Raw genomic sequence first — 15,585 nt, forward strand, 5'->3', positions numbered from 1 at the left:
GCTCCTCCTTGAAGATAACGGTCTGGCCAGAGGGAGAAGGCAGAGTATGCCCTGGGCCCCCTCATTCCTGTTGGACCAGCTGGTAGGAGGGGTCTGAGCTCTGGGGCCTTCGTTTCAGAAGGCAGTCTGACCTCTAGTGGTCACCTTTATAGTCAGGGCATGGCCCAGGGGGATATTTAGGGCAGTCCCTCTTGAGGTGGCCTGGCTTTTGACAGCCGTAGCGGTTGAATGTAGTTGTTGGGTTCTTCTTGGGGCCCTGAAAATCAGACTTAGGGTCTGTTTCTCTTAGTGCTGCAGCAAAGGCAGCTGTTTTTTCTCCATCTCTTTGTTTTCTCTCCTTGGCCTCCTCCTCCTCACGGCTATAAAATACTGAGGAGGCAATTCCTACATCTCAAGTGAGCCATCTGGGGCAAAAGCCATTTTTTGTAGCTTTTTTCTACTATTTGGGGCTGGCTGAGTAATAAACTTATCTTTAAGAATAGTTTATCCCTCTACTGAACTGGGATCCAGGAAAGTATGCTTTATCAATGCCTCTTGTCTAAGAAAGCAGAGGGGTGTTCTTTCCATCCTCCCAGTGCATTGGGACCCCACAACCACTTAGTGTCCTCTCCCCAGCTGTCAACACAGACGGCAGGAACATGTGGATGAAGTCCTCGGCCTGCTAGTCAGTCTCAGCACCATCAGGTGCGAAGTGCCCCAGGCAGGTAACCTAGACACATACCTTCTCCATGAAGGCACTTCTTCAGAGTCTGAATGTTGGGCACCCACGTAATCCATGAAGTCTCAGTGCAGACCTCTCCGGAGCTCCATGTGCTCCTCCACCACAGCCTGTACACTTAGGGGGAGAATGGCCTCCAGGGCATCTCCCTGGGTATTGCGCAAGGTCCTCCTGGTTTATGGCTCCCGAATGGCTCCCGCGTCCCCAGTCAGCTCGACCTCTGCATCCTTGGGCGTCGGTACCCTAGTGATCTCCGAGTCCTTGTTCATTGGCTGCTCCTCTACTGACTCCGGACCTCTCTGGCTCTCAAGGGCAGGGCGAAGAGCGACCCGCTGTGTGGCATGTTTTCCCAGAGGTTTCTCCATGTCAGGATGGTTCACGCACGTGTCCGGGCGGGCCTCTTGGGTCGGTGCTTCTCTGTGGCGTGGCATTTCTTGACTGCACAGCGGTCGGCCCGAGGGCTGGCACACATCTCCACGCCACTTCCCGGGCGCCTGCGGCCTGCCTGCCTCCCCAGGTGCCCACGCGACCAAGTGCACCGGGCCCCAAAGGGCCCGCGCTCCCCAGCCCCACGGCCTCCTGGAGCGGGCGCTTGCGGCCTCTAGGTTTGTACATTGTTGAAATGTTTGTCTTACCTCTCCAGCTAGCACTGGTGAATTACCTTATTCTGTCAGTTTTGGGACTCTATGTTAGTTATATACATGTTTATACTTGTTATAGCATGCAGATGAGGTAATGATTTAATCATCACAACATACCGTTTCTAATAAAACTTATCATCTTTAAGTCTGTTTTGTAGAACAGTATAGCCACTTCTACTTTACTTTCTCTTTCATGATATCTATCTATATCAATATCTGTATCTATATCTATAGATAGATAAATCAATAGATAGATAGATAGATATTCTCCCCTCTGTCTTTCTAGTTTCAGCCTGTTTTCCCCTGGATTTCATTGTTTTTTGTCTTTGTTCTCCAGTACTAGGGATTGAACACATGGCCTCGCACGTGCTTGTTGAGAGTTGTACCACTGGGCTACATCTCCAGCCTGTTTGTGCCTTCAAATCTAAAGTGTGTCTGCTGCGGGCACGGTGGTGCACACTTGTGATGTCAGCACTAGGGAGGCTGAGGCAGGAGGATCACAGTGACTTTGAGGCCAGCCTGGCCTATGTAGTAAGATTTTGTCTCAAAAGACAAAAACACAACAAAATAAGGTAAAGTAAAATGTGTCTAGTGGGAGAGCAGGCAACTGGATTTTTTAAATGTAATCTGCAAATCCATGGGTATCCATGCTTTTCAATTGGAAAGTTTATTATAACAAATATACAGTTACTGATAAGATAGGGTTTATGTTTGCCATTCTATTTGTTTTCTAAATGTCTTACTTATGTTTCTTTAGTTACTTTTTTCTGCCCTGCTGCATTTCTGTAAAATACATGCTTTTGTTTCACATGGCATGCTTTTTCTGTATATTTTGAGGAGCTTTTCAGTGGTTGCCCTAGGGATTCCAGTTAGTATCTTAACTTACCAAAGTCTAGTTTGGATTATTAATCTAATTTCTATGGAATTAAATAGTGCTGTATATTTAGTGGGTTTGGGGAAATGTATAATGGCACATATTCACCAAGACAGAATACAGAATATTTTATTTACCTTTCCTCCTCCACCCAAGCCCTGGCAGCTGTGGCCTTTCTACCTTCTCTGCACTTTGCCTAGTTGAATCATGCCGTGTCAGGGAACACACGCCCGAGACAGCAGCGGCAAGGAGGAGCGGGTTCTGTGGGCTTGGGGTTTCACAGGCGCCCGCCCCGGTAGATGGTTCTGTTGCTTTGGCCGGTGTTGAGGCAGAAACTCAGCAGGAAGCCGGTGCTGGCTGGCACGAAGCTGTTCACCCCTGGTGCTGGACAGCGGAGGGGGAGGGGCCGGGCGCTCACGTCCCTGTCATGGCACCACCGCCAGCGACTCCCCTCCACGGCCCCTGCCTCCCGAAAGTCCAGCCTCCTCCCCACAACACTGCCGGCTGGGACCATACCTGAACACTGGGACGTTTCCAGACCTGGCACGCAACAGTCTGCACTCCTTTCAGATTGGCTTCTTTCAGTTAGTAACATGCACTTCAGGTTACTCCGTGTCTTTTCTTTCTTTCTGTCCTTTGCTTTTGTATTTGTTTTTTCAGACAGCACTCCTATGTAGTTCAGGCTGGCCTTCAACTCACAATGTATTGCAGTGACCCTCCTGCCTCAGCCTCCTGAGTGCTGGGATTATATGCATGAGCCACCACATGGTTTTCATGGTTTGCTAGCTCGTATCTTTTTTTTTTTTTTTTTTTGTCTTTTTGGGACAGGGTCTTGCCAGGCAGTTCAGGCTGGCCTTAAGCTCACTTTGTAGCCCAGGCTGGCCTCGAACTCACACAACGATTCTCCTGCCTCAGTCTCCCGAGGGCTGGGATTACGGGTGTGCACCACCACGCCCGGCTTAGCTCATATCTTTTTAATGCCAGATAATACTCCAGTATCTGGAGATACTCCCAAGACTTGGCAGCCGTGCACAAAGCTGGTATAAACTTGCATGCACAAGTTTTGTGTGAACACATTTTTAACTTGGCCCTAAAGAACACAGTTGCGACATCATAGGTAAGAGTATGGGATCTGGGGCTGTAGCGCCTCAAGGAATGTTTGACTTAAGTCAAACCTGCTGGTAGAAGTATCCAGTAGGCACTTTGACACAGATCTGGCCAAGAGGTAGAAGTTAAGATAAAACAGTTGTTACAGAAATGTTTCAACAAGTGACATGTTTTCCAGAGATCGCAAGTGTCCTTTCCCAGATTTTTTCACAATAAGCAAGCATTGCATCAATAGTCAGAAAAAAAATACAGCCAAAAAGGACGCTGTAGCACCATCAGACAGAGACACAGGCCCGCCGCGTGGTGAGACCCCGCGGTGCTGCCACGGAGGCCTCTGTGTGCTTCGCATGGAGCCAGACACTTGTGGAAGAGACTCGGGGAGAAGGGAACTCCAGCTGGCACGCATTCAGAGACCACGGCACCACGGGGCCCTCAGGAGCAGCTCGTGAAAGCCAGTGGTCCGCGGGGCATTAGCTCAGGTCTACTCCACAGTGGGGGCCACATCCCTGCTCCCATCCTCCAGTTACTTCTCCAGCTCCAGCACGCGCAGAATGCCCACGTTTCCCCTCACTGGTGGAGCGGGGCTGTTACACTGGCAAAGACCATGTAAAGCAACCCCACCTTTCCAGGGCACTGCAGGTATTACTGCCATTACCAAGAACTTCAAAGATACAGGGTAGCCAGGCGTGATGGGGCACACCTTTAATCCAGGCACTCAGGAGGCTGAGGCAGGAGGGCTGCCGTGAATTCGAGGCCAGCTGGGCTACACAGTGAGTTCAAGGCCAGCCTGCAGTACAAAGCAAGACCCTGTCTCAAACAACAGCAACAACAAAAAAGATGCAAGGGTGATGATTCCCATCATATCCTTAATCTCCCTTTGCTTTGTGGCTGGATCTCGGGAAATGAGTGGATTATTGAAATCTTACCCAGAGGGAGCTCCAAACATAGTTGCTGTAACAGATAAAACTTTATGGCTGGAACAAATTAACACATCTTCTAGTACCTGGTATATACCTATTAACCTGGCAAATGTCTCTTTGTTCTTTCTATAAGACCCACCAGAAGCCACTGGCCTCCATCTGGCAAGGCTGCAATACCCTCTCATTGCCTTCCTCGGGGGTGGAGCTGCTCCCCAGTGCTGTGTCATAATTTAGCCTGCAGGGACCTTGATTACCTCTTCCTTTCCCGAATACTGGGTCACTCGTCTGCTGCGCTAATGGTGCTGCGCTGACTGGTCCTGGAGGAGGAGGAGTAACTACTCCAGACTTACTGGTGGGATATTTAGATGTCAGAGGTTAGGAAATGAACCTCACAAAACTCAGGGACCCACTGCTGCCCAGTGAGAGGTCGAGGGGCCTAGAAATCCAGGGCTTATTGAGATTTCCAAGGTGATGGATCAGGGCCAGAAGTTCATACGAGAAGAGTGACTGGAAGGAGAAAGTGAACTTTGAGTGGCAGTCACTCTCAGAGACCCAGAATGTCACTCGGAAGACGGCGGTCGCCAGGCAGGAGGCGCTGGTGGGCCGCGCTGGCCCTCGCAGGTAACTGTTTCTCCTCTGTTTGCTGCCCTAGCCCAGGACGGTCGTCAGAACTGGCTCGCTCTGGGCGGCGCCCGTGAGAAAAGGCTCTACAACAGGGCAGGTGGTTGTGCGAGCTGCTCTGCACGCGGCAGCGCGGGCCGGCACACCCCAAAGTAACGGCTGCCGGAGATGCCTTTGGAGGCCTTGGGAGGCTCCTGTGGCTGCAGCACAGCAGAAGCCTCTGGAATTCTAGAGCAAAGCCTTGGGAGCCACCTGCGAGAACTACTCTCGGTTTTTTGTTTTCTGATTTTTATTTTGCCTTTTTTTTTTTGAGACAAGATTTTGCTATGCAGTTCAGGCTAGCCTTGAACTCACTTTGTAGCCCAGGATGGCCTCAAACTGGCAGTGAACCTCCTGCCTCAGCCACCCCAGTGCTAGGATTGCAAGCCTGCACCACCACACCTAGCTACCCTCCTTTTGAGAGACAGCTCTAGCTTGCTGCTGGGCCTTCGTAGAGACTGGATCCCTAATTTTGGGCCACCAAGTTACCGTACAACCCGAGCCTGAATCTAGTCCCTCCCCTCTCTCTGCTTGCAGCCTGTCACCGGGTGTACAGCTTTCTCCCCATCCCCGTCCACCACGCTGTTTCTGCTTTGGAGCCAGCTGACCGCAGACTGCGACAAAATAAACCCTCCTCCTGTGAACTGAGGGTGAAAGGTGTTTTCCCCAGTGATAGGAAAGTGCCTGAGACAATAGATGAGATTAAACCCATAATGAGGTGGCTTTAAGGGAGATTATTCCAGATAACCTGGTAGGACTGGTCCAGCTATTTTTCTACAGGGGTTTTGTCATGGATGGACTCTGAGTTTTGTCAAATGCTTTTCTGCATACATTGAGCTGATTGTGTGATTTTTATCCTTGCTTCTGTTTGTGTGGTATATTATATTTATTGGGATGACTCCCACTTGGCCATAATGATTTATTGCACTGTTGGCCAATATCTTGTTGGGGATTTTTGTAATAATGTTTATTAAGGAGATTGGCCTGTAGGTATATTTTTCAGTTGGGTCTTTTTATGTTTTTGGAACCTGGGTAATGTGTGTTTCCAAGAATGACTCCGGGAGTACTGCTTCCCTTTGGGTTTCATCAAAGAATTTGACTTAGATCTTCTCTAAATTTTTTTTTTTTTTTTTTTTTTGGTTTTTCTCCGGTACCGGGAACCGAACTCACGACCTTGCGCTTGCCAGGCAGGTGCTTTGCCGCTGAGCTAAATCCCCAGCCCCGATCTTCTCTAAATTTATTTTAGGATTTGGCCGTGAATCTGTCAGTACCTAGGTCTTCCTTAATTGGTAGGGCTTTATTTGTTTATTCTTTACTTCTTCAATTTTATTGACTGATATTAGATTCAGGATTTTCATATCTTCTTGGTTCAACTTTGATAGTTGATGTGTATCTAAGAATCTATTCATTTCTTCTTAATTTTCCATTTTATGAGACTAGTTTTCCAAAGTAGTTATCAATGATTTTCAGGATTTCAGCAGAATCCATAGTGGTTTTGCCTTTTTTCCTTTTCTTTTTTTTTTCTTTTGTCTTTTTGAGACAGGGTCTTGATATGCAGCTCAGGCTGGCCTTGAGCTCACTTTGTAGCCCAGGCTGGTCTCAAACTCCCAACAATCCTCCTGCCTCAGCCTCCCAAGTGCTGGAATTACAGGCCTGCACCACCATGCCTGGCTTTCCCTTTTTTTTTTAGTGAGGGTCTTACTATGTAGCTCAGGCTGACCTTGAACTCACTGTGTAGCACAGGCTAGCCTCAAATTCATGCCCCTCCAGAGTGCTAGGATTACAGGTGTGTACCAACCACACCCAGATTAAACTCTGCTTTTGAATGTGGGAAAAAAAGCGTAGGAGCTGAGGATGTCAGCAGCCTCTAGAGGCTGGGGAGGGCCAGTAAACATGCTTTCATAGAGCAGCCCTGCTAATGGGAGCGTTAGCGTGGTGGAGTTCAAGTTGGGCTTGAGGAATACAGAAGTATAATGTAATAAACTGGTGTCATTTTTGATATGATCGGGCCAAGACCCACACAGAACCAGACCGGACCTCCTGACACGAGAGGAGTCTTTTTTAATAGAGTGGGGAGAGCAACATGGTGGGCTGCCCAGCGGACTAGCTCAGCCCCGAGGTGAGCAAAGCATGGGGTTCTTAAGCTGTCTGTGAGCCAGAACATTTTCTGGGAGGGGGTGTGTGTGGGCCAGAACAGCCCGAGCGGGGTGGGTTGTTTGTAAGAGTTGAACGTCTGGTTCTGCCAAGGCGGATGAGGGCGAGGTTGGCTTTTGTGGAGGGGAACTGGAGGGGACAGGTGACGAGGAGGGAGTTTTTATCAACTCCTTAATAAAAGCTTAAATCTCCCGGCCGGGGGGTGAGTTGCCTTGTGACTTATCAATTTTAAGTCACTGTATTAGTTTCCGTAGGCCTCTTTATCAACCATAAACTTGGTGGTCTAAATAGAAATTTATTCTCTCAAAGTGCTGGAGGCCGAGAGGCCAGAAATCAAGGTGTCGGCAGGTTGGTGTTCCCGCGGAAGCTCTGCGGATTTCGCTCTTACCTCTTCCGTGGTTAGTGGCCGTGCTGTCTGTGCCCCAGGGCCTGCGTCTGCGTCTGTCTGCTCGCTCTCTCGTGAGGACACAGTCATCCGGTTAGGGCCGACTTGGATAATCTAGGGTGATCCCATCTCAAGAGCTTAGTTATATCAGCAAAGGCTGGTTTTATTCCAAATAAGCTTATTGTCTTAACTTTTTCAGACTGCTACAGTAAAACACCATAAACCAGGTGGCTGATGAACAGCAGACGTTTATTTCTCACAGAGTTGGAGGCTGGACAATCCAAAATTAAGACGTCAGCAGGGTCAGTTCCTGCTTCCTAGGTGACCGCTGCACCTCACATGAAACCAGGGGGCAAAGCAGCTCTCCGGGTTTTCTCTTTGTTTGTTTTCTAATAAGGCACTAATCCCATCCAGGAGGGCTCCTGTTCTGTGGCTCTCTCGCCTCCCAAAAGTCTGGCTCCCTAGTACCACCACCTTGGTGATTGGATCCAGCACAGGGGTGTGGGGCTGCGGGGGTCTAAACAAACATTCCGACCAGCACAGTAAATTCTGCCGGCCCCCGGGATGCACATCTGCTGCGGGAGGTTCTTCAGCTCAGCAGAGGCACTGTTTGTGCAGCTCTGCCCCTGACAGAAACCTCCTACGGGACAGTGTTAGCCTGTACCCAGAACTGCAGCCTGAACTTTGTAATCGCCTGCATGCAGAGTCCAGAACCGCCCCCCAGCCCCACAGTTCACAGGCAGATTCCTTGCAATAACTCTCCTAATACAAATCTACTAGCTTTGCTTTTCTGGCTGACGCTGACTTATATAACATGCCTGTGTAAATATCAGCCTGATAAAGACCCAGAATACCACGACGTCCCCAGGAATTTCCCACCTGCCCCTTTTCAGTCGGCCTTAGTCCCCCTCCCTCTCCCAGACCAGCACTTCCTGTCTTCCTTCACCATGGATTAGTGGTGTTTAACACAGAACTTCGTATAGATGGACTCATGCGGGCTGTGGAGGTGGGGGTGTTTGTGCACTGGGAATTAACCCCAGTGCATTCACACTGAGCTGCATCCTGACATGATCGGGCTGAGACCCACACAGAACCAGACCGGACCTCCTGACACGAGAGGAGTCTTTATGGAGTGGGGAGAGCAACATGGCGGGCTGCCCAGCGGACTAGCTCAGCCCCGAGCTGAGCAAAGCATGGGGTTTTTAAGCTGTCTGTGAGCCAGAACATTTTCTGGGAGGGGGTGTGTGTGGGCCAGAACAGCCCGAGCGGGGTGGGTTGTTTGTAAGAGTTGAACGTCTGGTTCTGCCAAGGCGGATGAGGGCGAGGTTGGCTTTTGTGGAGGGGAACTGGAGGGGGACAGGTGAAGAGGAAGGAGTTTTTATTAACTCCTTAATAAAAGCGCTTAAATCTCGGGGGGGGGGTGAGTTGCCTTGTGACTTACCACATCCCTAGTCCTTTTTCATTTGTTTATCTATTTTTATACTTCTTTATTTTGAGACAGGGTCTCATTAAGTCACGAAGTTGCCCAGTCTAAGCTCAAACTTGTGACCCTCCTGCCTGGCCTGGCAGTGCACACCTGTAATTCCAGCATTCAGGAAGCTCAGGCAGGAGGAGCACCCCACATTTTAGGACAGCCTGAGCTACATGACGAATTTTAAGGCCAGCCTGAACTGTACAATGAGACCCTGTCTCAAAAATCCAGAAACAAACAAAGAAAACCTTTCTACTATTATATGTGATAACTGCTGTAAGGTTCGTGTCTAGATGCCCTCCAGAGCGGGCTTTTGGGAGGTGACTACAGCATGAGTACATGACACTTACCAGTGGGCTGGTCCACTGATGAGCTGTGCTGTCGGGAGTGGAGCCTGGCGGGAGGAGGTGGGTCACTGGGGACGTGGCCCGGGAGGGTCCGTCTCCCTCCTCCTCCCTTGATCCCTCTCTGCTTCCTGCAGCCCTGCCGTGGTCTGTTTCTCCTCTGGCAGGCCCAGGCCCCTCTGCCGTGCTGCCCTGCCTTGAAGCCAGCTGACTATGAACTGAAACCTCTACAAATGTGAGCCAGGATAAACCTCTCCTCTCTGGAGTGGTGGGTGTCGGCGTCTCACTGTGTCTCCGTGATGAGAGAGTAAGTAAGACTCCTGCTTCTCGGTGAATATTTGGAAAACTGGTAGGAAGGAAACCCAGCCATGTCCTGCCTCCCAGCGATGGCTAGACCAGCACGTCGTCACCTCTGTTCCAAACTTTTTGCTGCGTATCTTAAAAGCATGAACATGTGCTGTATCAAAGTGAATGCAGCAGTGTTTTAAAAATTAATGCATCTTCTTATTTTAAAGTGGAAGCATACATATATAAAATTCAGGAAGCACAAAAATGCATAAACAAAATTAAAGCCATCTAGAATCACACAGTTAAAAACAACCACAGTTAGTACCTTAACTGCCCCCTTAGTCTTTGTCTAGCATTTCCTTTCCGTACAGATAAGCTTACAATGTACAAGGTTTTTAAGTCCAGTGAGCGAAGGTCTGAATGTATGATGACAGACAGGGACGTGGTGACAGTACTTACCACAAGTTAAAGAGGCCAAAAGAGTCACTGCATGTTCCCTGTGCATTCACGAGGACATCAAACAGGCAGACACTTAAGGCCTGAGTTACATTTTCCACTAATATGAAACCGGCCGTGGATGACCGTGTCAGTTTGTTTTTTACATCCAAGTGAATCCACATCGTTTACACAAGAACACTGCACACTCTCAGCCACGGTCCTCTAGGAGAAGAAAGAAACAGCTGTGGGTTAATTAAAAGTTTTTCACATCTCACAAAGAAAAGCATATGTTGTACCTTAAACATTCTGCACATTCAAATTGATATTAGAGAGCTTTAGCAGACAAATAAGATGATTGATAATAGCTTCCAGAAGTTCTAATTGGTGTAATAGGCTTGGTTTTGTCTTGTTAAAGTTCCAAAGAATTCATGATCAAAGCCAAAGACTCACTTGTGTGTAAACTAATAAACGTCCACCACAGCTGCTGGGCAAAGCACAGTGTGAGCTCACACAGCTGACAAAGGGCCGGAGCGAGCCGCGTGAAGTGGGAGCGCTTCCTCTCCACCAACAGCCAGGACACACGGGAGCCGCGGTCACAGGAAAGTGTGCAGCCTGTGTGCCGGAATTCCAGCGCACAGCTCTCTGACGCGGTGGAGACGGCCATCACTGCCACTATGCTGTTCTGCTACTGTCACTGCTTGGAGCTTTCTGCTGCTGTTGGTGTCAAACCTGATTAAGTGTCGTCTCCGGCCAACCCACCCGTCCCAGAGCTCTTAGGCCGTAAGCGGGCAAGTCTCCAGGTAAAGGTTTGTCCCCTCCAGCAACGCCCGACTGGTCAGCCATCTCTGCAGCTCATCGGTGTCCGCGACCACTCCTGTCCAGCTACTGCAGCAGAGCAGCGTCAGCTGGATCCTGAGTTTGTGCAGGAAGAGCGGGCCCTCCCGGGGCCCACCGCACCCTGCAGGGCACCCGACCCACTCCCGCCCGTCACGCGTGCTCTTCGTCTCACAACCGGAAGTGCTGTCCTTGTGAAACGATGACTCCCCGCTCCTGCTCTGCAAGCCCACGGCCACCACCGCTCCAGCCTCTCTAAGTGTGACCCCTCCGGTGTCGCGTACGGGAAGAAGCCGATAGTGTTTCTTTCCGCAAATGACTCCTCTCACCTAGCGTAGTGATCTCACGGTCCACCTGTGTAGCCTGTGTCAGGATCTTCCCTTTTCTTGGAGGTTGTCACTGGCTTGTTTCATGATAATAGAAATTAAAACTGAGGCAGCAGCACAGATTATAGGCAAAAGCTTTAACTGGAAAGTAAGGAAAAATTGGACGGTCCGGAAAGAAAAACTAAAGGGCGCTGTTCTGACGGTGATCAGGCGGCCTTCACAAGGGAAGCAGGAAAACGAGGACGGACCCCGGCTTAGGGGCTGCAGGGAGAAGTTCTGACAGAGACCAGACCGGCCCCTTCGGGAAGGAAGTAGCACTTGCGTTTCAGGGCAGCTGAGGTGGGCTAAGGTGCGGTGCACGTTCTCTCAGTCCTGGTTTCACAGCTCTGGAGAAATAAATCCCCACAGCGTGATGGGCAGTTGGGTTCCCACAGGTGACCGCTCCTGCCAAGAGAGGCAGTCTGAGTCCAGTGGGCGCTGTTGGAAGTCCAAGGTGACAACAGATGTAGGCAGTGACTGCAGATTGCAGGTGTTCATCCGAGGGGTTAAAACCTGGGAGCTGACTCCCCTCGGTAGAGAGAGGTTGGGTAAAGTCAGGACTAATAAACCTTGTACTACCAATTTTGACGAACACTCCCTAAACGATTAATTCTCCCCGCTCCCACACACAGGCCAAGCAGAAACTACTGGATTTTCTCTGTCCATTTCTGATATTCTGTGGAGAAGGACATTCTTTGATTAGAATGCACTGAGGACACAATGGTTTGTTTAACTTTGCGTTTACCATCCTCCTGTCTCAGCCTCTTGAGTGCTGGGATTACAGACATGTCTCCGATTACATGTGGAAGAGGATAATCCTCTGATTACCTTTGCTAAAACGTTTTGTATCCAGCCATCAGTACTACTACGCCCTAGGTTCCCGCTCAATAAAAGGTGACTGAAATTGGTAGGAGGGACAGTCCTAGAAGCTGCAGTCCGAGACGCTGTCAGCCCCTGGTCCCAGACTTCTGCCTCTCTTGGTTTTCTTGTCTCTCTTTACTTTTCTCATTCATCCACAGGCACCTCGTTCTCGGGACCGGTTCACCCTGGAGACATAGGGATAAGCAGTCCCACAATAATCGTAATTTGTTTTCCTAAAGCCACACTTACCTGAATGTAACAATTTTATTATGTTTTTAAAAATCCAGTTTTTAGGACTCTTCTAGATTAATCATCTATTTTTTATTTTATTGATTTCTGTTCTTTACTATTTCATTTTTACTTTCTTTGGATGTTTTTTTTTTTTCCAGTACCGGGAATCGAACTCACAACCTTGCACTTACCAGGCAGGTGCTGTGCCGCTGAGCTAAATCCCCAGGCCCATTTCTTTGGATTTAATTTGCTGTTATTTTTCTGACTTTTTAAAGGTAGAACTTTAGATTGACTTTAAAACCTTTATATATATATATGTGTGTGTGTATATAAAACCTATATATATATAATATATATATATATGTGTGTGTGTTTCCAAAGCTGCATCTTCCAAATTTAAGGTACTTTTTCATTATTGAGTTCAACACATTCTTTTGCTTCCATGTGACTTCTTTTTATTGTAATGGTAGGCATATTTTGAAGCATATTGCTTCACTCCCTATTGCTGGAGAATTAAAAAATTGTATTTTTTGTTATTATTTTCTATTTTAATTTTGTGGTGGTTAGTCAAAGATTCTTTACCATTCAATCATCTGATATTGACTGAAAGTTGTTTCACTTTCTAGCTTGTAGAGTACTTTGTGAACATTATGCGTATATCTGAAAACTACTTCTTGTTAGCAAAAGCTTGAGGTCTTTGGTTGTAAGAATGTGAAAGCATTTCATTACATACAATGTATTCTCTATTCTGTTTTGTAGGAATACGGTTTAGGTCAAACCAGTTAACTGCTTTTTATTTTTAAAAATTTTGGGTTTTTAAAAATATACATATTTTTTGTCTTTTTGAGGGTCTCACTATGCAGTTCAGGCTGGTCTTGAACTCACTTTGTAGCCCAGGCTAGCCTTGAACTCACATCGATCCTCCTGCCTCAGCCTCCTGAGTGCTGGGATTACAGGCATGTGCCACCATACTCAGCCGTAGGTTATATTTTTCTTCTTCTTTCTTATTTCTACTTCTACTTTCTTATTTTTTAGCCTTTGCTCCTCCTCCTTCTTTTTCTTCTCCTGTTCTTCTTCATACTCTTGCTGAATTCATACTCCCTGTTCTTTTTTTTTTTTTTTTTTGTACTGGCACTTGAACTCAGAACCCTGCACTTGCCAGGCAGGCGTGTGTGCCGCTGAGCTATCTCCCCGGCATGCTCTCTGTTCCAAAAGCCATTTTTTTCTTTTTCTTGCTCAGTTCTCAGTCTTTCTTGCTCTGCTTCTTCTCTTTCTTTTCCTCCATCTTGTATTAGCAGAGACAAGTCCTCCTCCGGAGCCAGGGTCAGCTTTCCAGTCTGCTCCGCACCTTTCTCTATGATGTGCTCCATTTTCCCAGATTTTCGGCAGCTTTCAGTTTTCCCACAACCCCTTTCCTGATTTCTGGAGATCTATTTCTGTTTTATTTCTTCACCAAATTGTTTTCCAGGCATTTCACTTCCAGGTCCCAAGGAGCCTGTATTTTGCTGTTGGTCTCCATGCTGCCGTTTTTTAATCTCCAAAAATTTTTAAGTTTTTATTGCTGTGTGTTTGTGATACATAATAACATGCATTTAAAAAAACATAACAACATTCATCTTAGGGAACCCGTACACATTCCTGCCACATCTGTCTGGTTTTTAGATACCCTTCCTCCCCCTGCTCCCCCGACCCCTTTCCTGGAATCCCCTCCCCACCTCCCCAAAGTCTGCCTCCCTGGTTCCTTTTTTTATTTCCTCATCTCTTTTATTTTACTTTTTAAATTATTTATATTTTGGGTTTCTCATATAAAGGAACCATACAATATTTAACTTTATGTACCTGATTTATTTTATTTAGTATTAAAGTCTCAACATCCGTTTTCCTACAAATGAATTGTTTATCTTTTTTTTTTTTTTTTTTTTGTCTTTTTTGAGACAGAGTCTCACTACCCAGTTCAGGCTAGACTTGAACTCACTTTGTAGCCCAGATTGGCCTTCAACTTACAATGATCCTCCTGCCTCAGCCTCCCTAGTGCTGGGATTACTGGTGTGCACCATCACCACCATATCCTGCCAAGTTTATCTTTTTTTATTATAAAGAGAATTTTAAAAATAATAAAATAACAACATAGACAAAAAAAGCAAAAACATAAATGACACAGGGTTTCAAAACAAAATAATAGGAATTAACAGTGGCTGTTACATTACATATTGTTATCTTCAACAAAGCTGCCCATATTACCAAATGTAAGAATGGAAGATTGAAAAAAAAGAATGCAAGATTGATCAAACCATTAAAGAGAATAAAAACTAAAAAAAAAAATAGAAACGATACAGAGTATGGCTAAACAGTACTGCATTTTAATTGCTTTTTAAATTTTTCTTTACCTTTACTTATTTTTGTGTGGGCCTGTCCTGTCCAGTACTGCCAGAAATGTAGTAAAGCCTTTAACTACAAGTCCTTGCCTATTTCTTCCGTTGATTCTACTCGTTTCCAAGTATTTCAAAGCTTACCTGGCGTGTACACATATTAAACATTATTTTTTCTTAATGAATTGCCCCGTTTGTCATGACCGAATGTTCCTGTTTTGGTGGTGCTCCTTGATGTGAAGTCTACTTTCACGTTAGTGTAGCCTCTCCAACTGTCTTCCGATCGGTGTGTGCAGGGTAGTACCTTTTGCCGGCTTGCGTTGGGTACCTTTGTTTGTGGGTTGGTTTGTTAAGGCAAGATCTTATTACGCAGCCCAGGCTGGCCTTGAGCTTGAGGTCCTTTTGCCTGGGACTCCGGAGTGCTAGGCCGGCACGTGGATGGCACAGCTTGGCTTGTGGCTGTTGTTTTGTTTTCTGTTTTGGGTTTTGCTTTTTGGTGTTTTGAGACTGCGTCTCGCCATGTAGCCCAGGCTGGCCTCAAACCCACAGCAGTCCTCCCGCGTCCGCCTCGGCAGGGCTGGGGCCACAGCGCCGCCACGCGCGGCGGTCTGCGATCGCAGTGCTTAGTGAGTACCGAGATTACGCCCGCAGCTGCGTTTCAGGCTAACGCTCTTTGTTTCTGTCCGTCCCACCCGCTTTTTGTTCCTTCTGGATCGAGCGTATTTCTGTCTTCTCTCCTCCTCTCTTGCGGTTTTAGCTATACTTTTCTGTTCATTGCGCTAGTAATTACAGTATGTGACGTGATCAGTTTTATCAAATTTAGAGTTACCAGTGGAGTGCTGTCCCTCCTCCTAGGGCGCGAGGCCCTTCGGCGCCAGCGCCGCCGCGAGCAGCCCGCTCCCCAGCCCGCCCGCCCGCGCTCCCG

The 15,585-nt window shown here is 47.6% G+C and overlaps 1 protein-coding gene and 1 long non-coding RNA gene across 3 annotated transcripts in view; one reads left to right on the top strand and one right to left on the bottom strand.

The window, feature by feature from the left end:
- Window positions 1–15,585, top strand: part of LOC102003692 (cytoplasmic FMR1-interacting protein 1) — a gene marked incomplete in the record, with an annotated part of 145,395 nt that overhangs the window by 45,368 nt on the left and 84,442 nt on the right.
- On the bottom strand, window positions 3,138–12,387 carry LOC102020709. Of its 2 annotated transcripts, XR_264745.2 has the most exons (4): window positions 10,451–12,387; window positions 10,022–10,222; window positions 7,463–7,573; window positions 3,138–4,127 (listed from the first exon to the last, which is right to left on the bottom strand). It is a non-coding gene; the product is annotated as an uncharacterized LOC102020709 (long non-coding RNA). The 2 variants fall into 2 exon arrangements; XR_001232034.1 differs by having other exon boundaries at window positions 10,022–12,387.

Source organism: Chinchilla lanigera, unplaced genomic scaffold, assembly GCF_000276665.1.
Source record: "Chinchilla lanigera isolate Chin_1 unplaced genomic scaffold, ChiLan1.0 scaffold00132, whole genome shotgun sequence".
Lineage (NCBI taxonomy): Eukaryota > Metazoa > Chordata > Mammalia > Rodentia > Chinchillidae > Chinchilla > Chinchilla lanigera.